The sequence below is a fragment of the Megachile rotundata genome, chromosome 8 (assembly GCF_050947335.1).
Source record: "Megachile rotundata isolate GNS110a chromosome 8, iyMegRotu1, whole genome shotgun sequence".
Classification (NCBI taxonomy): domain Eukaryota; kingdom Metazoa; phylum Arthropoda; class Insecta; order Hymenoptera; family Megachilidae; genus Megachile; species Megachile rotundata.
Window position 1 is genome coordinate 11,744,461 of NC_134990.1, and position 27,704 is coordinate 11,772,164.

Sequence of the window (27,704 nt, forward strand, 5' to 3'; positions counted from 1 at the left end):
CAAGCTTCTGTACGGTGATTCAACAACGATTTCACATCAGGTACACACACGTGAACGCAGAGTTTCGGAAATTCGGTAGGTGAATTTTCAGCCAGGACGTATTCCCTGGTGTTTATAATCCGAGAAGGACCTCGCTTTAATTACCACCCTGCGGTGTTTACATGAGCCGTAATATTTGATGCGGTCAGATAGGATCCACGTCGACGTGAATGGACCACGTATTCACCAGAGAAATATGTATATCAGGGATACGGGGACTTGAACGGTAATCAATACTTCACTGCGAAGAAAAAATGTGGGGATAGTCGGAACGGTCGCATAATTGCGATGTTTGATGTCAAAAGATATTTATACTCATTCATTTTTGAAATGTATTGCGAAATATTTAGTAGTGCAATTCATTCTTTTTTATTGGAAACTGCTTAGGTTAGGTTAGGTACTTAAGGTAAGTTGAGGGAGCACTGTTGGGGGTGAGCTGCGTACTGTTAGTTTTATATGCGTCTTTGATGGGTCGTTTAAGGGTGTTGGTGGAGAGGGTTTGAAAATTGGGGGATTTTGGAAGGGTGGTTTAGGAATTGGAGATTTGGGGAATTTGGGAAATTTGAGAGGTTTCGGAAATTTGGGAAGTTTGGGAAATTTGGGAAATTTGGGACATTTAGGAAATTTGGGAATTGGGGGAATTGGGAATTGGGGAATATTGGAATTGGGGAATGTGGGAATTGGGGAATATTGGAATTGGGAAATGTGGGAATTGGGGAATGTGGGAATTGGGGAATGTGGAAATTGGGGAATGTGGGAATTGGGGAATATTGAAATTGGGGAGTGTGGGAATCGAGGAATGTTGGAATCGGGGAATGTGGAATTGGGGAATGTGGGAATTGGGGCATGTGGGAATGGGGGAATGTGGGAACTGGGGAATGTGGGAATTGGGGAATATTGGAATTGGGGAATGTGGAAATTGGGGAATGTGGGAATTGGGGAATATTGGAATTGGGGAATGTGGGAATCGAGGAATGTTGGAATCGGGGAATGTGGAATTGGGGAATGTGGGTATTGGGGAATGTGGGAATTGGGGAATATTGTAATTGGGGAATGTGGGAATTGGGGAATGTGGGAATTGGGGAATGTGGGAATTGGGGAATGATGGAATTGGGGAATATTGGAATTGGGAAATGTGGGAATTGGGGAATGTGGGAATTGGGGAATGTGGGAATTGGGGAATATTGGAATTGGGGAATATTGGAATTGGGGAATGTGGGAATTGGGGAATATTGGAATTGGGGAATGTGGGAATTGGGGAATAGTGAAATTGGGGAATGTGGGAATTGGACAATGTGGGTATTGGAAAAATTTGGAAGTAGAGAACTATGAAATTTGAGAATTTGGAAATTTGAAAATTCCATAACCTAAAACTTCCAAAACTAAAAAACCACAAAATCCCTAAAACTTGCCTCTTCCCCACCCTGAAATTTTAAAAAATATCCACATATCCAACCTTAAAAATTTCAAAAGTTCGCAACAAAGTATGAATGCACCCATATCTCAACATCATCGCTCAACTCCGTCACGCAACTTCCATAACGATGTACTCTTAATCAAAAAGCGTCCAGTATCATCATAAAGAACGTATTTGCGTAAGACTGATTTACGCCCGGTGATTTCTGAAACTTGCAAGCGTGTGCCGCAATAAATCAATGAAACTGACCTATCGGAGTGATCTCTGTTCCACACTTCGGTTCGTGTGCCGATATTGAAATTCCTAGAAGCGCCGGCAATTACTCCGATCATAATCATGCTATTTACTTCGCGTATGAAACGAGAGTTCAGCTGCTTTTTTCAGCGCGAACGAATTCCACGGGAGAATGAGTACGAGATAGCTGTCATAGTGGAATAATAAAAGAGTACTTGTCTGTAAATAAAATACAGGAAAGTCCACACAGTGAATTAAGTGAACAATGAAACGTTCAATTTTCGTGATACGAGATGGTGTTTGCTTTGAGGGAGGACGAACTGAATGCATCTGCAATAATTTATCAGTTCATTTCTGATGGAACGTGAGGGTAGTTCGGGGTAATTTATTAAATTGTACTTTTTTGTTTTGTGGAGGTTTTGACAATTTTAGACAATTTTGTAGATATTTATATATTACTTCGTATATTAGAAGTTACTAATAGTTTATTGGAATTATTAGAGTTACAGATATCGCAAAATTGTAGTAATACTGTAAAGAGATGTAACATAGTAATTTAAAAAAATTCTCAAATCCCCAATTCCCAATCTCCCAAAATCTCAAATTCCCAAACTTCTACATTCAAAAATTTCCAAATCTCCCAACATCTCAATTTTCAGATTCCCAAATCCCAAATTTACATTTGAACCGCGAGTGCGTCACGAGTGCGTCATAGCTGACGCGCCAACTCGCGGGACATCCGTACGTAAATGATTCCACCCGAATTGAAAATTCTCGCGTACCAAAAATGTGAGAAAAATTGACGATACTTGAACTGCAAGTGCGTCACGAGTGCGTCGCGAGTACACCTAAATGGAAAATTCACGCGTGCCAAAAATATGAGAAAAATGTACAATACTTGCACTGCGAGTGCGTCACAAGTGTGTCGTGAGTGCGTCACGAGTGCGTCATAGCTGACGCGCCAACACGTGGAACGTCCCTAAATTATTACACCCAAATTGAAAATTCACGCGTACCAAAAATCCGAGAAAAATTTACAATACTGGCGAGTCACGAGTACGTCACGAGTGCGTCATGCATAGTCCACATACCAACTCGGCGCCAAAGCACTCGTAACACGATATATTATTTACTAATACGTTTGTCAAGTACGTCGATAAAAAAGAATGACGAAATTGGACATTCCTACTGATGAGCATTAAAATTTCTCAGAAGTTAAGTTGACATGATGTATTATCCTCTTGTTAAGAGAAGTTCGTATCGTGATAGATATCATTTTTTCATATAATCTTGTTATTGATCACCGTTTAGAAAAATACCGATGATACATGATCCACTTGTCGGAGTGTTATTCATTGCGTTTTAAAGTCAGAAAGAAAATGAATCATTCGAGTCAAAGTGCTATCTGATAATATGTTTACTGCAAGGTTCTTTGTGTCTCCAGTAGCTTGATGTTATATTGGTGTTTGAGGTACGGATGAAATGTGAGCTGGCTTCGAGTTGGAGATTTGGAGATTTAGAGGTTTGAAGAGTTAGAGAGTTAGAGATTTGGAGATATGAAGATTTGGACATTTGGAGATTTGGACATTTGGAGATTTAGGGATTTGGAGACTTAGAGATTTGAAGATATGAAGATTTGGAGGTTTGGACATTTGGAGGTTTGGACATTTGGAGATTTGGACATTTGGAGGTTTGGACATTTGGAGGTTTGGACATTTGGAGGTTTGGACATTTGGAGGTTTGGACATTTGGAGGTTTGGACATTTGGAGGTTTGGTCATTTGGAGATTTGGTCATTTGGAGATTTGGACGTTTGGACATTTGGAGATTTAGGGATTTGGAGATATGAAGATTTGGAGGTTTGGATATTTGGAGATTTGAACATTTGGACATATGGAGATCTGGACATTTAGAGATTTGGTCATTTGGAGATTTGGTCATTTGGAGATTTGGTCATTTGGAGATTTGGTCATTTGGAGATTTGGTCATTTGGAGATTTGGTCATTTGGAGATTTGGTCATTTGAAGATTTGGACGTTTGGACATTTGAAGATTTAGGGATTTGGAGACTTAGAGATTTGGAGATATGAAGATTTGGAGATTTGGTCATTTGGAGATTTGAACATTTGGAAATTTGTAGATTTAGGGATTTAGGCATTTGAAGATTTGAAAATTTGGGAATTACAAAATTTCGAGGTTTGGAAATTCAGAGACTTGGGAATCACAAACTATCAACCCATCCCTCACATCCTCATCAGTCCATTCCGACCACTACATCCCCACCACTACATCCTCTCACTACCACATCCTCACCACCACAATCCACCATGTGTCCCTATATTGTCCACCCCATAACACTCCCACCTCCAACTCTCAAATTCACCAAAACAACCAATCTAAAAGTCCAAAAATAAAAGTACCTAAGTTTCATTTCTAATGACCATCCATAGGATCACAAAAGCAAATAGGGCTTCAGGGTTGTCTAGCGAGTTATAGCGTTGCGTTCGCACGGTCGCATACGCGTTTACAGGCAGCGTTTCAACTCGAAAACTGACAGGGGGTTATGATCGATCGGCTCATCAAACATCTTGCCATATTGTTGACTGAATCCGTTCCACGGGGGTGCGAACGTCAACCGAAGAGATCAAGAGAGCGAGAAAGAGAGAGGAGAGAGCCTCTATTTTTATTACGTGGTTTAACCTGACAGCGATTGCGCGAACCGGAGACTGATGACGTTTTTATACACGGCTGCAAGGAGATAAGGGAAACGGGGAAAAATCAGTTATCCGGAAATTAATATGAGTCTTTTCTTCGGGGATGAACCACCCTTTGTCCGGTGTTGCTTGAAACGGTTGGAACTTCGAGTAAATTAATTCTGATTAATGATCAATGACGCACTGGGTGCGTCACTGTTGCAATATTATAAATGGGGGAAAATTATTTGATTGGATATTAATGAGTCGTTCTTAGAGGATAGTTGAGATGTCTTTTGTCTGTACAGAGTGTTGATGTTTGTTTGAAACTGGAATTTTTAGCAGAACTTCGAGAGGGAAAATTAAACCTTGACGCACCAGGTGCGTCACCGTTCTAATGTTACAAGCGGGGAGAAATTATTTACTTGATGTTTTTTGTGCATACAGTGGCTGCATGATGGAAACACGAATTTTGAGTAGAACTTCAAGAGGGAAAATTTGCCCTTGACGCACCAGGTGCGTCACCGTTCTAATGTTACAAGCGGGGAGAAATTATTTAGTTGAAGTTTTTTGTACATACAGTGGCTGCATGATGGAAACACGAATTTTGAGTAGAACTTCAAGAGGGAAAATTTGCCCTTGACGCACCAGGTGCGTCACTGCTAAAATATTACAAACGAGGAAAAATAATTTATCTGAAAATTAATCAATTGTTCTCAGAGGATAGTAAAGAGCTGCTTTTTGTAAAAAATTAACCCTCCGTACCCAAAAATATTTTGACTGATTGGTGCCAGCTGTAAAACGTTCTAATTGAAAAATTTCAAAGAATTTTTTCGAAATCGTTACTTTATTATCGCAAGATTTAGTTAACAAGCTTTCTCCTCAAAATGTGTTAAACCAAATATGTCAGCTTCCGAGTACAGTGTCCCTCGTGACGCGTCAGGTGCGTCACGAAGTAGCAAAATATTGAAACAAACAAAAAATCCGAAACACATCGATTCAACATTCGGCGATCCTCGAATATACAAATAATAAAGGGTCCCGAACTTCGTAACCCCTGAAAAATCCCAGAAAGATTCGTGAGGGGTTGAAAGCGCAGTTTCACGAAGCGACAGAAAGAAACGCGAAAGAAAGTATCATTACCATTTTACGGGATTAAATGCGCTCGCAAAGGGGTATTGAAAACGGGATAAAGGTTGTTTGTTTTTCTCGCAAAGTACGACGTGTTTTCAATTCATTTATTGCCTGCTCCTCTGCCAGTTTCACAAGGGTATTACGGCGTTTAGAGCGTCTTTGTTGCCGGACGGATTTTTGAGAAATGATATTTGATTAAATGACATGTTTTTTAAATGGAATCCTTTCCAACGGCACAAAGCGCGCGCCGGTTAATAAGAATTTCGTTTGTCGAAACATTCTGTGTAATACTGTAATTCCTCACGGAGATTCGGTACAACTTTTATTAGCTTCAGTTTTTGATTAATAAACTAGGGACGTATTATACAATCGTTATTTTGGTAGAAGTTAAATTTGACGAAAGTAGTGCTGTAATTTGTAATAGGGTGTGTGTCGCACCGGGTGCGTCACAGTGATGAACATCTTGTACCGACTATAGTTAATTTACATATATATCATGATTGTTATTTGATGATTATCCTAGTAAATATTTAGTACTAATAAAATTGAGAAATTACAAATTTAATAATTTGTTCATTTAAAAATGTACAAAATTGAGAAATTAGAAATTTGACCATTTGGAAACGTAGAAAATTGATAATTTGCTCATTCAAAAAAGTAATGAATAGAAAAATTAGAAATTTGACATTTTCACCATTTAGAAATATATAAAATCGACAAATCCCACATTCAAAAAAGTAAAAAATAGAAAAATTAAAAGTTTGACAATTTGACCATTTAACAATTTAAAAATATACAAAATCGATAAATTCCACACTAAAGAAAGAAAAATATTTCTAACCTGAAGATTAGAAAATTTAAATCTTACCGAACTAAAAAATTTCAAAGGCTAATTAATAAAATAAGAGGAAGAAAATATCTCGAAAAACTGCCCATTAATATCGCCGAGTGCACTGCAGAAAATTGTACGATACAATCCAATCGACGAACAAAGTTCTGTAACGAATTTCCTTTTTTCTTCGAATATGCTAACAAGTTTTGCAGGGCGTAACGAAAATTCCTTTCACCGGAACCATGCATTCATTTAATTAATACAGACTACATATACCGAAGTTTGATGTCGTTAAATTTTCATTCGAAATATTGGATTAATTTACCGACGCAGGAAAAGAATGTGACTCTGCCATTGCTCCCGGAAAATTTATATTAAACTCTGCTTTCATCTTAATCGCTTCATGTTTCTCCTAATAACGCGACGTTAAAATAAATTTTTGGGGGTGGATAAAAAATATAGAGTCGCGAAATATTCGGGGAATGTATCCTGTAAATATAAAATCATGGTATCGGGAATTATGGACGAAATGTTTTGTTCGACGTTAATAAATTGAATTTGCTCGCTATGGACAAAAACTAACTTCCGAAAAAATTTTCAGCGACAAACGAATATTACTTTGAGGGTGCGTAAATGTAATTAAGTCGCTGTGAAAGGGACGATGCTTCGATGGACGAAATTTTGGTTTTAATTGATGGAAATTGCTGATAGTTTGATAACATACTGATGCTAAACGAAATTGTTAAGGTTATTGGAAAATTGTAAAATTCACAGTAAGGACAATTCTTTTATTTTTTCATTGATTTAGAAAAATTTACTTGTTTTCATTGAAATAGGAGATTTGCTGAATAATTTACAGAAATTATTACTTTACAAAAATTCAACTTGATGAATTTAGAAGGGCAATTATTAATTTATTCATTCAAAAATTCATTCTGAGTAATTTACAAAAGTTCATTCTGATTAATTTACAAAAATTCGTCCTGATCTTACAAAAATTCGTCCTGAATAATTTACGAAAATTCGTCCAAATTAATTTACAAAAACTCCTCCTGAATAATTCACAGAAAAGATTTCATTAATTCCCCAAAAAATTTAAATTATAATATTCTTATGATAAATAAAATTACAGTCAAGGTATTTGTCAAGAAATGAGTATAATTCCTACAGTAAAAATTAGTGACATAAAATAGCTTCAACACGAAGTTTTCACCTAAATATAGCTGTTTGCTTAACAACGGTTAACGCATTACATTATCTCGAAGATCGACGAACGTGCACCGAGACGAGAGTAACGGATTCCAGGATTAAAGGGTTGATCTTCCTTTAATCAAGCCGTTTGATACTCCGCCGAAGTGCACACCTCATCACTGTAAAAGATCCTTGGAAGAATGCAATCTATTAAAACAATTACGTCACGAATTATAAAATGCACAAGCTTGACATCCATACATAAATTGTTCCATTCAAATTGAAAATTCACACGTGACAAGAAAATTTGTAAAATGTACAATACTTGAACTACGAGTGCGTCATAAGTGCGTCATGATTGTGCCACGGGTGCGTCAATGGTGCGTCGCGATTACGACATGAGTGCGTCATGGGTGCTTCACGATTGAGTCATAAATGCATCATGGGTGCGTCACGAGTGCGTCACAAGTGCGTCATAACTCACACGCCAACTTGTGAGACACAAGCACGCAATTACACTCAAATTGAAAATCCACGCTTACCAAAAATATTCAAAAAAAATTTACAATTCTGATTCTCCAATTTCTAAATTTTCACATTTCCAAATTTCCATCACCCCAAATTCTCAAATCTCCAATTTCCAATCTCCCAAAATCTCAAATTCCCAAACTTCTACATTCAAAAATTTCCAAATCTCCCAACATCTCAATTTTCAGATTCCCAAATCCCAAATTTACATTTGAACCGCGAGTGCGTCACGAGTGCGTCATAGCTGACGCGCCAACTCGCGGGACATCCGTACGTAAATTATTCCACCCGAATTGAAAATTCTCGCGTACCAAAAATGTGAGAAAAATTGACGATACTTGAACTGCAAGTGCGTCACGAGTGCGTCACGAGTACGCCTAAATGGAAAATTCACGCGTGCCAAAAATATGAGAAAAATGTACAATGCTTGAACTGCGAGTGCGTCGCAAGTGTGTCATGAGTGCGTCACGAGTACGTCATAGCTGACGCGCCAACTCGTGGGACGTCCCTAAATTATTACACCCGAATTGAAAATTCACTCGAACCAAAAATCCAAGAGAAATTTACAATACTTGCGTCACGAGTGCGTCACGTGACGCTCCAACCAATAGTTTATCAGTACCCGTATCGGTACAATCGATTACCTCTTTATGAACTGTAAGCAACGAAAAAGAACGGCACGTCGTAAAAAAGGAGAGAAGGTCGGATCCTTTGAAAGGAACATCCCCAGCTCAATTTCCGTTCAAAAGCTACGGAGAGCACTCGGAACGTTAACGGGGTATCCCGAGGGCAGGAGCCACCGGTAGAACGCGGTAAATGAAAGAAAAACAATACAAAAATTGACAATTCCAGAATCTGGTCGAATCTAGCCAGGAATATTGCCGCGGGGTTATCCGACAAAGGGGATGGAGTGACGCGTTGCGACATAAGTATGCATGAAGTTAGCTCGGGGTCGTCTGAAATATTAAACAGCCAGACTCTTCGTCTACCAAGCACTGAAAACTGTTTACCCCGAAGAGTCAAGGCAACTGCCGGTATATAGCAGACGCGTTAAAATCCCGGACCGACTAGCTGCTCCCGTTTGATAAATAATGCGGCTCGCATTTTGCGCGGGAAAAACTTTCGGATTGCTGCCGAGAAACGGAGAAAGACAACATCGTCAGCAATTCAATTCAGACACCTCTCAAGTGAATTTTCAGCCGAAACTTCCTTGACTCTTTTAATCAAAAGAAAGATATCGATAACGCTCTACGTTATATTACCGGACTTCTTAACTCGTTCAGCTTTCTGATAAGCGTTCTCATAACCACACTCATATGTATCGTTTTCTTACAGTATTTCATTTACAATTTCTTTGTAATTGTCATTGAATTTTGAGACATTTACTTGGGATCAGTTTTGTCAAATCTTTTGTACAAATTATTAGTGACATCGATTTTAACATGTGTGTATTAAAATTGCAATAATTATTTTCTAAGAGTGTCTCCACATATGTGTACCACACATGTGTATTAAAATTGCACAAATTATTATCTAAAAATATTTTCACATATGTGTATTAAAATTGCAATAACTATATTTTAAGAGTGCCTCCACATATGTGTACCACACACATGTGTATTAAAATTGCACAAATTATTATCTAAAAATATTTTCACATATGTGTATTAAAATTGCAATAACTATATTTTAAGAGTGTTTCCACATATGTGTACCACACATGTGTATTAAAATTGCACAAATTATTATCTAAAAATATTTTCACATATGTGTATTAAAATTGCAGTAACTATTTTCTAAGAGTGCCTCCACATATGTGTACCACACATGTCTATTAAAATTGTAAAAATTATTATCTAAAAATATTTTCACATATGTGTATTAAAATTGCAATAACTATTTTTTAAGAGTGCCTCCACATATGTGTACCACACATGTGTATTAAAATTGCACAAATTATTATCTAAAAATATTTTCACATATGTGTATTAAAATTGCAATAACTATTTTTTAAGAGTGCCTCCACATATGTGTACCACACATGTGTATTAAAATTGCAATAACTATTTTCTAAGAGTGCCTCCACATATGTGTACCACACATGTGTATTAAAATTGCACAAATTATTATCTAAAAATATTTTCACATATGTGTATTAAAATTGCAATAACTATTTTTTAAGAGTGCCTCCACATATGTGTACCACACACACGTGTATTAAAACTGCGATATAATAAATGTAATTCAAGAATTTTTGTATAAAGTAAATTTCAAAAATTTTGAAACCTGACTTTTAATCTTATTTAAAAATTTCGTAACTTGGTTTCATAATTCCGGTGTTTCCCTTTTGGACGTTACAGCGTTATTCATGATTTCAGTGGGAAATATTGATTGATACACTAATTTAATTTTTCTATCGAAAATTTTCATCGAGAAGTTCGCGGAAAATATACAGTGGAAAGGTTCGTCGAAAATTCTGACAGAATTACGTTTTTGTTGAAAAGTTTTCATACAGTAAATTTGTAGAAAAAATTTGCGGGAAACGTGACAAATATTAATTGAAATAGTTCATGTAAAGTTTTTATAACAAATTTTCGCTGCGAAAATTCGGTGAAAATATTCATTGAAAAGCGTCATGGACAATTTTCATGGGAAATTTTCATGGAATTATTGTTGCTGGAATATTTTTATCGGAAAGCATCGAATATTTACACTGAAACGCTTTATCATTAATTTTCGTCGAATTATTTTACTATGCTTTTTCACAAATTTTATATTTTCGTGTAAAAACCTTCTAAACAATTTTCACACCAAAATTCCTAAAAAATTTTCACGGAAGAATGAAATACCTGGTACAACATTTTTTCCAAAATTTCGTAGAAAATTTTTTTATTAAATTACTTTCATACATGTGAAATATTTTCCTGGACAAAAACTTGATTTTTGTAGAGAACTATTTTAATGAATATACTTCAACAATTATTTTTATTACTTTCATTGAAAGACTTCATCAATTATTTTTATAAAATTACTTTTATTAAAAGACTCCATTTATAGTTTTGACGGAATTATTTTATTGTAGAATTTCACTAAAAATATTCATATTAGTATTTCTATAAAAAAATCTTAATAAAAAATTTTCATACTAACCCTTCATGGAAAATTTATAAAATAAATTTTCATTGAATATATTTATTGAAAAACATTATTTTATATAACTTATCTATATTATTATAAAAAAAAATTTCTGTGAATCACATGTGAAAATTTTGTCTAAAATTAAGAATTTAAAAAATTATTTAACCTTGCAATTGGTCGACAACCTACTTTCGATCCCCGATTCGGCGTTTGGAGCATAGCCGAAGAAAGGCCGAGGATACAGGAGAGGAAAGGGCGAAATGCTCTTTTGTGGCTGCCCTCCGCACCGAGAACTTTATTAATTGCGTGTTTTGTCATGCAAATTTCTGCAGAGCTAGCTTCCTGCCACCCCGGCACTTTTCTTCTGTCTTCAACAGCCTACCGAGCTTTGCAGCCGTGACTCGCGTGTCCAGAACCTTTAAAAGATTCCTCTGGGTTTCGAATCCGACTTCGATCCTGCGAAACTTCTCGCCAAACTTCTGCTAACGTCTGGACACTCCTTTCACTCCACAGAAATTGATATTTTTGCTGAGGGATTTGTATTTCTTTATTTTTAGGTCCATTTTATATTTTTGGTGATTATGAAATTTCGGATGGATTTGAGTTTGAAATTATTTTTGAGGTACTTTGATTTAGGTAAATATACTGAGTGATATGTTGAAAATATACTGACTGATGGTTTTGACGAATCTGTTGATGGTTTTGATTTTTAACAATAATACAGATTTTAGTAATAATACATAATAAATGATATAATAAATTAAGGTTGGTAAAGTAATATTTATATTTGTTGCTAAAGGATTTAAAAATATTTGCACGTGGGTAGAGCTTGTCAAGGGTGAAAGAGAAGGTTACACACGTGTGTAGTCATAGGAAAATTAATACGTGAGCTATCTGCACAGCCATCAAATTTTTTGGTACTCGACTCGTTCAACTCAATATAACGAAAACATTTTATTTCATACTCCATTGAACAGCTCTTGACATTCAAACTGTGAAGCTTTCCACTTTTGCACATTCCACTATTTTGTAATTGAAACACTTGTGAATATGTTTCGCTCGTAGTTTCAAAAAGCATCCCTGCACATAAAATATTTCATTTACAAATATCTTAAAACATGCTTACAAAAATATCTTACAATAATGTATCTTTCTTACAAATATCAAAACATATAATAAATATAAAAATATATAATAAAAATCAAAATATATAACATAAATATCTTGAAGATACCACATTTTGTACCATCACAACTAGGTACACAAGTAAAACACAGTGATAGAAGAGAAAGATCGCCGCTGTCTTTGAGCACATTTGCAGGATGAAACCAAGAGTATCCGAATCTCGACGGTGATTCAAAGCGTCGTACATTACGTCAGCGTCGCGTTTAAGAAGCAGAAACAGCGAGAAAAGAAACGCAGCTTTTGTCAAGAAACTTTGCTCTTGGGAATTCCTTCCTCCGGGTCCGGCTAACACCTGGCCGCTTTTAATTTCGAGCTGCAAAAAAGAAGAAGCGAAAGAGGGATAGATGTTCGGGTCTCTCGACGTTTATTCATGGAAATTGAACATCGCTCTTACGGAAACGAGACGTTCAGCTAGCTTGAAGGTTAATCGATGAGCCTGAACAGGCGAAAAATTGCTGGAAATCTTTGTTGAACGTTTATTTGGTTTATTTTGTATTATAACGAGGTTGCGTGATGCTTTGATATGGTTAAGAAATTAATTTTATTTGTTGGAAAGTGAGAGTGAAGGGTCTGTTGATTTTTAGAACGGGATTTTTGTTCGCTGGGGGTACTTCGGTCTGTGGAGCCTCCTAGGCACATTTTGGGACTTTTGACAATTTTTCTGGGGGTTTTGGGTCATTCTGAGAAAGTTTGGTTTTGTGACAAAAAGTCGTATCTAGCACGGTTTAGTCTGTGAGTGGTAGGGCAGGGATTTTCGACTTGCTGATGCTCCCCTCTCCATACCACCCTCCTAGCCACATTTTGAGATTTCTGACTATTTCTTTAGGGGTTTTAGGCCATTCTGAGAAAGTTTGGTTCTGTGACAAAAAGTCGTATCTTGCACGGTTTAGCTTGTGAGCGGTAGGGCAGGGATTTTTAACTCGCTGACGCTCCCCTCTCTATACCACCCTCCTAGCCACATTTTGGGATTTCTGACTATTTCTTTAGGGGTTTTGGCCCATTCTGAGAAAGTTTTCTTCTCTGACAAAAAGTCGTATCTTGCACGGTTTGGCCTGTGAATGGTAGGGCAAGGATTTTTGACTTGCCGATGCTCCCCTCTCCATACCACCCTCCTAGCCACATTTTGGGATTTGTGACAATTTCTCTAGGGGTTTTGGCCCATTCTGAGAAAGTTTTCTTCTCTGATAAAAAGTCGTATCTTGCACGGTTTGGCCTGTGAATGGTAGGGCAAGGATTTTTGACTCGCTGAGGGTCCCCTCTACATACCACTCCCCTAGCCACATTTTGAGACTTTTGACAATTTCTCTAGGGGTTTTGGCCCATTCTAAGCAAGTTTTCTTCTCTAACAAAAAGTCGTATCTTGCACGGTTTGGCCTGTGAGTACTAGGGCAGGGATTTTATAGTGTTTGGACTTGCTATCCCTCCTCTCCCCAGACCACCATAGCAACTCCTTGGGACTTTTAACAATTTTTCTGGGGGTTTTGGCCCATTCTAAGAAAGTTTGATTCCCTGACAAAAAGTCGTATCTGTCTCCGTTTGGCCTGTGAGTGGTAGGCTAGTGATTTACAGTATTCTGATACAGGTCAACTATTTCATTCTTAATTTGCAACAATGACGAAATTCCATCAATTCCACAATAAAATAAATAATTCTATCTAATAGTACCAAAATTTCTAAACAAATAAACTTGAATTTCCTGAAAACCCCTAATTAAATTTTGAACTGAAAATGTTGCAATTGATAAACGTACATATTTTACATTCAAAGGGTGCAACTACTTCGAAGGGAGAGCGGAAACTAAACAAAATGAGACGGAAAATGGACGTAGATTGAAGCGAAATAACAAGGTGGAATGAACCTGAAAAAAAAGAAGGAGAAAAAAGAAGAGTGACGCTCTTAAGTTGTTATTAGGGTGTATTTCCCGGAGGGATGTTTCGTTTTAGCTCGACCAACTAATGACTGCATCAGGCTGGGAAACAAATTTCTACGAAAACGAAGTGATTCTTTTTCCTTTTCTGATTTTTCATTGCTCTTTGATCTTGGTCGATAAAGGCACCAAATTAAACATTTATAACGCAATTATTATTTAATTAATTATAAACTGCAATCCTTATCCAGTCGAACATTCACTTTGCAGGTGCAACTTTTTTAGCAAATGTGCAACTGTCTGCAAGATGTTAATAATTTAACTTTGAACGTCGCTAAATTGAACGAAATGGAATCTTCGAAACGTCATTGAATTTTAATAACCGATATATTTTCAAGCGTTACACCCGTCGATAATGGGTATAGCTTATTTCTCTGCCATTTGGGGAGCATCGAGTCGAATAAATTGCAATCGTTACTTCCCGATACAATGCACGGGCACGTAGAAATTATTCAATACCAGATATTCTCGACGCTGCTCGAACTACGTGACGCTTAATTTCTTATAGAGTTCGAGGGAGAAGAAATTTTACTTGGACAGTTCTTTCTTAACAGTTTAGTCTGAAACGTAAAATATGTATTCACGAAATGGACAAAATAAATTTTATTACATCAACCTTACTAGTTATGCATTTCCTAAATAGTCTTTGACAAATAAAAAATTCATGAAAATATATTTCACTGACCATACTGACTATATATCCATATGTGAAGAATCATCTATAAAAATCATCTACAAATATTTTTTATTTTTTTCTAAAAATATATACTCCATATGATTCACTTTACTATATAAAAATGAAGATTGAAAAATGTATCCCTAAATTGATAATTAATTCCTTAAACAGTGTCTCAAAATGATAATTGCATGAAGAAAGAAATTGAAAAGAGTAGTAAATAGTCGACCATTTTCGGAAACAACGGCATACTTCACGGTGTTAATGTCCCGACCCCATTCTCCAGCTTCGTTGTATATTAAGTGGCGTTCATGGTTCGCCAGTCAAATTGAATCCCAAGGCTATTGGCAGATTCTCAATAAGTTTTAACAATGGAGTCTGTTACACGAGCCCTCTTACTTTGTCTGGCACCCTTCGTTCCCACTTTTGGTAGCTGGTATCCTTCGTGAAACTCTCGTAGTTCCGCTACTTTCGTCGCTTTCCTTCAATTTCCGAGACAGGAAAGCAGTCATGGCTGTGATTTCGCGCTGCGAGCTTGGAAATTGGAAATGAATCGCCGCGATATCGGGATTGAGAGGGTTGAGACTTTGGAAATCTCGAAATTTGGGGATCTGAGGTGGAATTTGGGGATTTTTGAGGGTAGGCAGATGGGATATGTGGATTTGAGGACTTGGGGAGGTGATATTTTGGGGGTTGGGGATTTAGGGAGGTGAAATTTGAGGATTTGAGGACGTGGAGAAGTTTGGATTTTTGGGTGTGGGGGGTTGAGAATTTGGGAATTTGAGAAGGCGGTGATTTGAGGATTTGGGAATTTGAGAAGGCGGTGATTTGAGAATTTGGGACACTGAGAATTTGGGAACTTGAGAATTTGGGACACTGAGAATTTAGGACACTGAGAATTTGGGACTTGAAAATTTGGGAACTTGAAAATTTGGGACACTGAGAATTTGGGAACTTGAGAATTTGGGACACTGAGAATTTGGAACACTGAGAATTTGGAACACTGAGAATTTGGGAACTTGAGAATTTGGAAACTTGAGAATTTGGGACACTGAGAATTTGGGAACTTGAGAATTTGGAAACTTGAGAATTTGGGACACTGAGAATTTGGGAACTTGAGAATTTGGGACACTGAGAATTTGGGACACTGAGAATTTGGGAACTTGAGAATTTGGGACACTGAGAATTTAGGACACTGAGAATTTGGGACTTGAAAATTTGGGAACTTGAAAATTTGGGACACTGAGAATTTGGGAACTTGAGAATTTGGGACACTGAGAATTTGGAACACTGAGAATTTGGAACACTGAGAATTTGGGAACTTGAGAATTTGGAAACTTGAGAATTTGGGACACTGAGAATTTGGGAACTTGAGAATTTGGGACACTGAGAATTTGGAACACTGAGAATTTGGAACACTGAGAATTTGGGAACTTGAGAATTTGGAAACTTGAGAATTTGGGACACTGAGAATTTGGGAACTTGAGAATTTGGAAACTTGAGAATTTGGGACACTGAGAATTTGGGAACTTGAGAATTTGGGACACTGAGAATTTGGGACACTGAGAATTTGGGAACTTGAGAATTTGGGACACTGAGAATTTAGGACACTGAGAATTTGGGACTTGAAAATTTGGGAACTTGAAAATTTGGGACACTGAGAATTTGGGAACTTGAGAATTTGGGACACTGAGAATTTGGAACACTGAGAATTTGGAACACTGAGAATTTGGGAACTTGAGAATTTGGAAACTTGAGAATTTGGGACACTGAGAATTTGGGAACTTGAGAATTTGGAAACTTGAGAATTTGGGACACTGAGAATTTGGGAACTTGAGAATTTGGGACACTGAGAATTTGGGACACTGAGAATTTGGGAACTTGAGAATTTGGGACACTGAGAATTTGGGAACTTGAGAATTTGGGACACTGAGAATTTGGGAACTTGAGAATTTGGGAACTTGAAAATTTGGGACACTGAGAATTTGGGAACTTGAGAATTTGGGACACTGAGAATTTGGGACACTAAGAACTTGGGACACTGAAAACTTGGGACTTGAGAATTTAAGTCACTGAGAATCTCAAATTTCAGAATTTGATACCCTAAAAATTTGGGCCACTGAGAATCTGAAACTTGAGAATTTGCCAAACTAAGAATTTTCATCCCAATACCTTCTTCTTCAAAACCCACCCTCCTCAACCAATCGCACCAAAAACTGAGCACAATCATTACTACACACCCACCTATTATTCCTCCAACCTATTCCTCCTTCAAGTGAAACTCCCACAAAAATAAATAAACATACCGTCGAAAAGATAGGAATAATATAACGAGATAATTAGCGATAGATCGAAGAGTAGTTCTAGTCAGTGATTTAATTCGTCGAGATGTAGTGAGGAAGATAGGCGGAATGCATTGTCTGCAGGATGTTAAGAGGGTTAACTGGAAGTAGGGGATATACCGTTAGGTTGGTGGGTGGTCGGTTTGGTGTGCAAGGGTGTCGGTGTAATGAAGAGCGACAGTGGCGCCCCAAGCCATCGCTAATTTGCCGCTAAGTGCCCGGCTTTGTTTCCGTACGTTGATTCCATCGTTCGCAATATCCTGGATCCGAGGCGACGTTTCTGCACCGCTTAAGAGAGACATCCAAATAACCCGCGGAACTATGACGGCAATTGACTCCCTAATTTCGGTGAGCGGCCAGGGAAAAAAGAAGTTTGATCGCAATGCATATTACAGTGACCTTACAAGTTTCTTGATTTTTCGTTCATTTAGTCACATTTGAACCTTTAACCTTAGTAGTAGAGTGCAGTTTTCTATTCGTGTCGAGGTATTGTCTTTATTACTTGCTCACTGCGGGAAAAGACGCACTTCATACGTCACTCGCATTTCTATCTCCAGCCGAATTTTAGCTAAACCGATAGAAAATCAGAAACTGTTTTTCCTCGGTAATGTCACAAAAATTGTTAGCTCACTCCGAGCTTTTGTGAAACGTAAAAATTCTTCGAAGAGTCACTCTCGAGTCATCAAGTACGTAGCAAAATAAATGTACGTATCAAGTTTCAAGTATCAGGTTTCAGGTATCAAGTATCAGGTTTCAAATATCAAGTTTCAAGTATCGAGTTACAAGTCTGGTCGTTGAAAGTACGTATCAAGTTACAAGTATCAGGTTTCAGGTATCATGTATCAAGTTTCAGATATCAGGTTCCGAGATCCAAGTATCAGGTTTCAGGTTTCAAGTGTCAGGTTTCACATATCAAGTTTCAGGTTCTGAGTATCAGGTTTCAGGTATCGAGTGTCAGGTTTCACATATCAAGTTTCAGGTTCTGAGTATCAGGTTTCAGGTATCGAGTGTCAGGTTTCACATATCAAGTTTCAGGTTCTGAGTATCAGATTTCAGGCATCGAGTGTCGGGTTTCAAATATCAGGTTTCAAGTTACAAGTACCAGATATCAAGTATCAAGTTTCAGATATTAAGTTTCAAGTTCTAAGTATCAAGTTTTAGGTATCAAATTCCAAGTGCCAAGTAACAAGTCTGGTCGATTGAAATGAAATTCATTTCTCAGACACAGTCAAAAATTTCCCAATATGCAACCTTGAAACAAATCAAATAATTCAACCATAATTTTACATTGTAAAGTGATTATAATTTTATCAGTCATATAAAAGATATCTATACCTACTATGAGTGTTTATGCCACATAATATCAAAACGTCGATCTCAAATGATACATAAAGTACACATATTATCACGATAAGAGAATTTTATTGTTCAATCGATATCATTCTCGCGCAATGAGTACTTTTGCGAAATCGTGGGTGAAATTATACTATCACAAATATAGAAAATTATTAATTCTACACCATTCAAAATTCTTGTCTGAATTACCTATTTTTTTTACCTCTTTTCATTACCTATGAAGGTCTATTTCTCAAAAATAAATGTATCTCATATTGTTTTCCCTTATGTGACTATATATAATTTGTTTTATTCATTCCCACTTTCACAACAAAGAATTTTAACTATTAACTCTGAAGACCCCAAGTGAAATGTTATTACACCTAGAAACCCCGGCGATGTAATAGCAATCTTAGAACTCTGTTGACGTTCTAAGGTGTATGTTACCAAAATTTAGAGCCAGTCGAGCACAAACACGTGGAACGAGGCGTGCAATAAAGGCAGCGGAACTTTGAGTCACGTTAGTCGCTCGTGCGAGCTTGACGAGTTCCTACGTCAGCAGTCTGCCAAACCAGACTAGTCCTAACCGAGTCAACATAACTCTTCCGTAAACAGTTCTTAAGTCAACATAGGCTGACAATTTTCTTATATGTGACTCTATTAACACCACTCTATTATTCAAGAAATTATTAGAGGAATAAGTTTTCCACTAGTACTAGGTTTTCATTTGGTATTCCATCTAGGTTTTCCATCGTCGAATTAAAAATGAAATAAATATGTAAAATGCACGTGTATTTTCTAAACTATCACACAATGTATTCCTTTATCTTTAATTCATAGATTCAAAGAAACCTTCATATCAATATTAATTAGATGTCAATAGTGCAACACGTGTCTTAGAATTGCGTAAATCGCATTAGGAAGGAATTCAAAACATTATGAATGGAAGTATTTAAACGCACAACGCGTGAGTGTATGTTAATCTTAATAGGTGGCAATTATATGTGTAAACAGTCTCGGCCTTCATATGAGGTTAGCATACATTACGTTGTCATAGTTTTTCCTTGTAGATTCTCAGAATCTGCAGTTTACTTCAGTCGTAGTATTTTGAACAGTGTAACTTGATAGAGGTGAAATATGCCTGACTTGATATAAGTGAAATGTGCCTGACTTGTTATAAAGGAAACGTATTTGACTTTATATAACTGAAGTATGATATAATATGAATGGCCTGATATAAATGAAATGCGTCTGACTTTATATAGATGAAATGTGCTTGACTTGATATAAGTGAAATATGCCTGACTTGTTATAAAAGAAACGTATTTGACTTTATATAACTGATATAATATAAATGGCCTGATATAAATGAAATGCGTCTGACTTTATATAGGTGAAATGTGCTTGACTTGATATAAGTGAAATGTGTCTAACTTAACATAACTGATATATACAATCGAGTATACTTATTATAGATATTCTTACAAGTATAGATCTCACAAAATTTTGTCAAAAAATTATTATTATTTATTAATAAAAAAAATATTATTTCAAAAATTATTACTTATTAATACAAAACTATTATTATTTATTAGTTTGAAAATTCTGTACACAAGATTAAAATTTTGCATACTAACCGCTTTTAATTCACTAGTATATAATTTGCAATGACTTTGAATTTATAGCTTTTTTAGTGCAGGAATTGCGTGTTATAGTTTATCGGGGACAAATGTCAATAAGTTGAACTGGAACAAATATCAGTGGCACACGTGTCGTTTATCAACATAAACATTGTACCGTATCATTCTTCTCACATCAGTGTTAAATATGCAGAGTCACAGCACGTGCCGAATCAGATACGTGAATTATAGAATCACGGTTCGTGTTTTAATGTGTCGTGATTCTCTCCTTTTAGAGTCAAGAGAAGACTGTATAAAAATTTTATTTCGTATTTTCATTTTGATTTATATATGGGTTACTTTGTATTCCATATGTAAACTTTATGTGCCATATACTTTATATGTCGTGTACTTCATATGTAAAATTACATGTACAATATGTAAACTTAATTTACAGTTAACTTAATTTCAGTTTGCTATTTTTGTCAACAATTTAAGAACCCAACTTTTGTAATACCTAACTAACTTTAACAAATCTAATTTTTCAGTTAGCTACGTTTATTAAAAAATTTTATTTTACAGTCAATTATTCGATCCATAACAGCTTGCACCAAAAATGTACACTTTCATTCTTGACTAACCGAAAGCGTTAGAACTCTTACGATCTATCAACGCCCAAAGAAATATCTGGCAGGTTGACTCGATAAAACTACCCCTTTTAATGTAATTCACTCGTGAATGGTGGGGTGCAGAATGGTCGAAGCGGAGGTTAGCGATCGAAGGAACAGCATCGGGAGGTTTTGGTCAGAATTAATGAACCGAAGATCGTAAGGGTGGATCTGAACAGTGTATTGTCTAGTCGTGTTAATGGAAAGAGGCGTGAAGAGAGGGTTAAAAGGAATTTTATTCTTTCTTCCATCACTTTTCTTTTTTAATATACATCTTAAACTCTCCAAATCATTTCAAATTGTAATTTGAGGACATTCAATCCCAAAATTTATTTTGAAGACACTCTCCATCAAATCATTTCAAATTGTAATTCCAAGACATTCAATCCCAAAATTTATTTTGAAGACACTCTCCATCAAATCATTTCAAATTGTAATTTGAAGACATTCAATCCCAAAATTTATTTTGAAGACACTCTCCATCAAATCATTTCAAATTGTAATTTGAAGACATACAATCCCAAAATTTATTTTGAAGACATTCTTTTAATAAAGAGACCTCATAAATTTTTATTCATTTAATTTACATTTTAATATTTACTTATAGAGTTACAAATATGCATCTGATACAAAAGTACCTGTTTTTCATTTCAATATTTTCATTTTTAACTTAAAATCATCGTATGCAATCTATTTTAGTTTGCCAAGTATCCTTTAGTTTACCAACAATCGATATGAGCTTCGACAAAATACTTTCAAAACAAATTATTGCCAGGCAAATAATACAAGAAATCGTTCAAACGTAAACAATGACTCAGCATTAACACATCAAACATCAAATAGATAAAACCGCGATTCTCAGTAAAGCATAACAATCTCAAACGATTATATCACCAGATTCCACAATTATTAAATTACCACGTTTAAAAACATAGGGTCTGTCATTTATCAACTCGCCTTGAACCATATTCCGAGGAAGCCGAGTTTAATGAACCGATGGTTGACTAATCGCGTGACTTTGTTGTTGCACCAAAAGCAACCGCAGACAAAACGCTGGGAGGTAGAGATTTCGAATCAGTGGGAGTCGCTCATTAAAGCAATATTCAGAAGGTCGTATCGCATCGTTGGCAGTGGACGATCACGTAGTGGAATATATTATACGGCTGTTGTACATAGCACGAGACCGCGTTACGTGCTGGCCATGCAGAGGAGGATGACGCCATTCACCGGATGATAATTGAGACGGACATATAACACGCGTTCATTACTGTATCCCAGCTCTCTATCTCCCTTTTTTGAAATCCAAAAATTTTCACGATTCAAGAAATTTTGTTTCTAAATATTGCAAAATTTTTGTTAAGAGATCAAGAGATAGGTTCGAGGTTGCACTAGGTAGCAAAGTTGAGCTAGGTTCATATCAAGCTTGCAACCCAACTGAATATTTTAGCTAAAATAAACAGAGTACGTTACTTACAATTGTCCCTTGACTATGTCTGTCTCCAAGTAATAAATGATAAATAAATCAACATTGAATAAACCAAGTGATAAATCAATGTACCTTCAAATCAAAAACCACAATGTACAAAAAATTTTCATGACCAAGAAATTTCGTTTCAAAATATTATTGCAAAATTTTTGTTAAGAGATCAAGAGATAGGTTCGAGGTTGCACTAGGTAGCAAAGATGAGCTAGGTTCATATCAAGCTTGCAACCTAACTGAATATTTTAGCTAAAATAAACAGAGTACAATGTTACTTGCAAATATCCCTTGACTATGTCTAACTCTAAGTAATAAATGATAAATAAATCAACATTGAATAAACCAAGTGATAAATCAATGCACCTTCAAATCAAAAACCACAATGTACAAAAAATTTTCATGATCAAGAAATTTCGTTTCAAAATGTTATTGCAAAATTTTTGTTAAGAGATCAAGAGATAGGTTCGAGGTTGCACTAGGTAGCAAAGTTGAGCTAGGTTCATATCAAGCTTGCAACCCAACTGAATATTTTAGCTAAAATAAACAGAGTACAATGTTACTTGCAAATATCCCTTGACTATGTCTAACTCTAAGTAATAAATGATGAATAAATCAACATTGAATAAACCAAATGATAAATGTACCTTCAAATAAAAAATCACAATGTACCTCCAAAGAAAAAATCACTGAACCTCCAAACAAAAAATCACTAAACCTCCAAATCAAAAAATCACTGAACCTCCAAATTAAAAATCACAATGAACCTCCAAATAAAAAATCACTGAACCAAATCACATCTAGCAACTCAAAAGTCATCATAAATCACGTCCACAAGTTACATCCCCTTCCTAGATTGAATTTCGAACCAGAACCCATCTTCCGGAGCCATGTTGAAGCCCCGTTTGACCAGTTTCATCGGCACAGTCCTAGGCTTCAGGTTACAACGAGCGAATACATGGAACAGCAGAATCTTGGCCTCCATAATAGCGAACCTGTTACCGATACACATTCTGGGCCCCAAACCAAAGGTCAGATATGCGCCAGAATTCAAAAGGTGTTTCGCATCGAGAAACCTCTCTGGTTTAAACTTTTGAGGCTCTGGATAGAGTTCAGGATCGTAGTGTATCGCATACGTGGGTATCCAAATGAGTTCTCCTTCTTGTATCACATGTGGTTCGGTGTTTGGTAGGGTTGGAGGTAGTTCGAAGCGTTTGGTGCAGACTCGATCGAGGATGGCGACGATGGGATGCATTCGGAGACTCTCGTTGAGGATTGCGTCGAGGTACTTCATGTTGTTGAGGGCCTCGTACGTGACGTCTCCGTTGCAGTCTTTGAGAACTTGGTCGATTTCGTCTTGAAGAGTCTTCTGGATGTCCGGGTTCGCGGCGATCTCGTAGGCTGTGAAGCTTATCATGGTGGCGGTGTTGTCGAAGCCGGCTAAGAAGAAGAGGAACGCTTGAGCTACCATATCCTCGATAGTTAACTCCTTGCCGGGGCCTAACTTCCCTCTGGTCTCCATCATCAGTTGAATCATGTCGGGTCGCACGATGCCCTTCTCGTCCCTGGTCCTAATGGTGCTGTCCACCAGGTCTCGAAAGAACTCACCGATCTCCTTTCTCATTATCCTTATGTTCAGCAGCTCGCACAGTTTGGGAAAGCTGCGAATCAGGAAGAACGACAGGAACTGCTTCGTCGTGGGATTCGTGGCGTCACGACCGTACATGTAGAACGTGTTCTCGCGGTCCGCCATGGAGTCCACATTAAAACCGAACGCGCACGTGGCGATCACGTCGTTTGTATATCTTGTGAACACGTCCTTGAGATCTATGGCTTTCCCATGACTTGCCAAGGATAGTACATGCTGATCGTATCGTCTGGAGCACTCTTTCATCAACACGAACATGGACTTCATCTTACTGGAAGTAAAAGCGGGACTCAACATGGCGCGGACCTCGCGCCATCTTTCTCCGCTGAGGACGAACAGGTTCTTGCTGAACAGGAAGTTTTTGTCGCCGTCTTGGAACTTGCGGTGCTCCGCGAAGTGCTCGAAGTTCTTCACGGTTATGGACTTGATGAGCTCCGGGTCGCGGATTAATACGACGGGTGTGAGGAAGTCGAAGAAACCGATGTACTTGGCGGAGGGCTGCAGGGTGTAGAGCTCCTGGAGCATGTCTCCGAAGGTTTTGCGGGTTAGCACGAATTTCCAGAGGCTGCCGAGGAGGGGCAGCGATTTGAAGTATGGGATTCCTCGCTTCTTGAAGTGGTCGTAGTCGGTGAGGTAGTAGTAGGCTAGGACTAGGGCCAGCAGGGATATGAGCAGTGCCCAGATCATGGTTAGGTTGCTGCAATTGAGATTTTATGGTGAGAATATGTTGTAGGTGTTAATTAGTATATATAACTACTTTTTAATTTCATATATACTATTATAATAGTACATATAGCTATGCTAATATAGGTATTATAGGTAATAATACCTATTATGTAGTATGTTACACATGCTATGTATGTATAACATGTATGTATTATGTGACACATGTTATGTATGTGTAACGTGTATGAATTATATTACACATGTTATGTATGTGTAACGTGTATGTATTGTATTACACATGTTATGTATGTATGACATGAATGTATTATGTTATACATGTTATGTATGTATAACATGTATGTATTATGTTACACATGTTATGTATGTATGACATGAATGTATTGTGTTACACATGTTATGTATGTATGACATCAATGTATTATGTTACACATGTTATGTATGTATAACATCAATGTATTATGTTACATATATTAAGTATGTATGACATGAATGTATTATGTTATACATGTTATGTATGTATAACATGAATGTATTATGTTACATATATTAAGTATGTATGACATGAATGTATTGTGTTATACATGTTATATATGTATAACATGTATGTATTATGTTACACATGTTATGTATGTATGACATGAATGTATTATGTTACACATGTTATGTATGTATGACATGTATGTATTATATTACACATGTTATATATGTATGACATGAATGTATTATGTTATACATGTCACGTATGTTATGTTATGTATGTATAACATAATACATAACAGATATTATGTTATTCTGTATGTTATTCTATATTCTATATATCTATATTCTTTTAATGAAGGTTATCTTTAGCTATAAATAACAGCTCATGGCTGCTGAATATTTTACCTGAAGCTCTTATCAGATGTGTAATTATCGAATGTAGAGGATTTGTGGCCAGAGGCTCAAAATGCACTGCGTATTTCGCGCTGGGTGAAATACGTATGAAAGAGCTGTCTTCAAGTGGGACTTATTTAACAGATGAGATAACCAGATATCGCGTATCTTTCGATAGGATTAGAATTCATTTTACTCACTCTGTAAATGATAAATTATCTTTGATCGCAGCTTCGAATGATTGATCGATGATCTAATTGATAATTTTGTCTGAATGATACATTTATAGCGATGATTCTTGTTTGATAGTTCCGTGATGACGTCAGTGTTCAGATATTTGTTTTATGTTTTGGATCTTATGTTAATTTGAAAACGTAATCAATATAAAAAAAGTGGATCTGTAAAATAAAGATGAATCTGAAATCTGAGAAATGTCAGTAGTTTTGAATTTTAAAATGTGATTTGTGTTTAATGAAAAATATCTCTGAAAGCATTAAGCAAGTCTTCATCAATTATTAAATTTATCGCTTGTCAAAAATTGTACGCGCGTGGCGCTTTGACGTCACTTTCATTGCGAAAAGAATACACAGATTATCATGCTTGTGTTTTTATATTTACAAAATAACGAAATTAAATTAATACTCGTATACAGACGTCATAGTTCTGGCATATGTTATAATTATTAGATTAGGATGACACTATCTGCCATTGCGCATAATTGAAGAGCGAAAAGAGGAGGAATAAGAGACGATATCAGTATTTTATTTAGAATACTCACAATTGATTATGTTATTCGTTAGTCACACGGGGAACTTCCTATCATTATTCAATTAAAATATTGATCAAATTATTCAATTTGTAACTTGACAATTATACCAAACTCGAAATATGACATTTTATATTTAATTTCGAAATTACGGTTTCAAGTTTTATATCATGTTTATCGAAAAGTGTTTTGTATATTCTGCACTTTACAGGTTGTTTGCGAATACTAAGTGGAATTCCAGGTACGATTTTTATAAAAGATTGTCTGAAAAATACTTTGTGACTCAGTTAAATATGAAGTAGTTAAATACGGAGAGGGAAGTCACGTGGGTCAGGAGAAGGTCTCTACGCCTCCCAAATCCGTGATTTCTGTTTTTATCTCTATCTACCAGATACACTACTGCGAATTATTTAACGACTATGTCGAATTCTATTTTTAATTTAATTTCAAAACAAGTTTCCAGTTGTCTGTGTAAAAATCCGTGCGATAATTTAAGGTTCTGAAAATTAAGTTTGACAGAAAAATTGTTTTTGACCGGAATCACCTAACAGTTGCCTGGAAATTTAATATTATTCCCAATCTTCCATGAAGGTTTCAGCATTTTCTTTTGTATAAATATCCTGTGGTATAATGGAAATTAATTTTAAAATTCGATGAAAATTACGGGGTTATATCGCTCACATGGTCTAAAAATATAAAACTCGTATTGCTACATCAAAATCGCGGACTTGCGTCATTTCTGGGAAATGAACGTGATGGCATAATGACCCGATTGCACGAGCAAGGTTAACCTCTCGTCTGCCTTCTCTTCATCGCTTCAGCTACCATTTGCAAATATGTAATTATCGCGACGACAGTCAGATGCATAAAAAGTACAATACTCGTTTCATTTCGATTCTTAGGGATCATAAGGAAGACGAAAGAAATTTTTATTTTCGTGCTACGAATTCATTAATTTTCAGTCGACAAGTTGAATAGTTTGCAAACACAAATTACCGACAGACTTTATTATCACGAACTCGAGTGCAAACAATGCGGAAAGATAAGATGTCAGATATTATTTGTGCGCTTCAACTATATTTTGCGCCTCAGAGTAGAGATAATGTAATTGATACTCCACGCAACTACTGGCAAACCTGCTTTCTTGAATCTTGACGACGTACTAATTATGTATAAACACTTCAGGATGAAGTCAGAATTGATTCACCTTGTTTTATTACATAAATTACTGTCTGCTATACCTAATATCTTCGTAAACAGTTATTTTATATTATATAATCCTGCTAAAAACTTGTTT

At 36.4% G+C, this 27,704-nt stretch overlaps 1 long non-coding RNA gene and 1 pseudogene across 6 annotated transcripts in view; one reads left to right on the plus strand and one right to left on the minus strand.

Annotated features, from left to right (window-relative positions):
- The window catches only part of LOC105663135 (uncharacterized), a 94,531-nt gene extending 79,535 nt beyond the window's left edge, over positions 1–14,996 (plus strand). The window contains exon 3 of one of the 2 annotated variants that reach the window (XR_013039191.1): positions 14,157–14,294. This is a non-coding gene — a long non-coding RNA (uncharacterized LOC105663135). Of the gene's footprint in view, positions 1–14,156 lie in introns of both variants that reach the window. The other variant, XR_013039192.1, reaches the window with a different exon arrangement.
- A 6,523-nt stretch (positions 14,997–21,519) lies between these two features.
- Positions 21,520–27,692, minus strand: LOC143263940 (cytochrome P450 9e2 pseudogene; annotated as a pseudogene). 4 transcript variants are annotated; one of them, XR_013039228.1, is made up of 3 exons: positions 25,654–27,692; positions 23,176–24,778; positions 21,520–23,128 (listed from the first exon to the last, which is right to left on the minus strand). The product of XR_013039228.1 is annotated as a cytochrome P450 9e2 pseudogene, transcript variant X3 (transcript). The 4 variants fall into 4 exon arrangements; XR_013039229.1 differs by having other exon boundaries at positions 21,520–24,778; positions 26,420–27,692; XR_013039227.1 differs by having other exon boundaries at positions 21,520–24,778; positions 25,842–27,692.
- Positions 27,693–27,704: the final 12 nt, after the last annotated feature.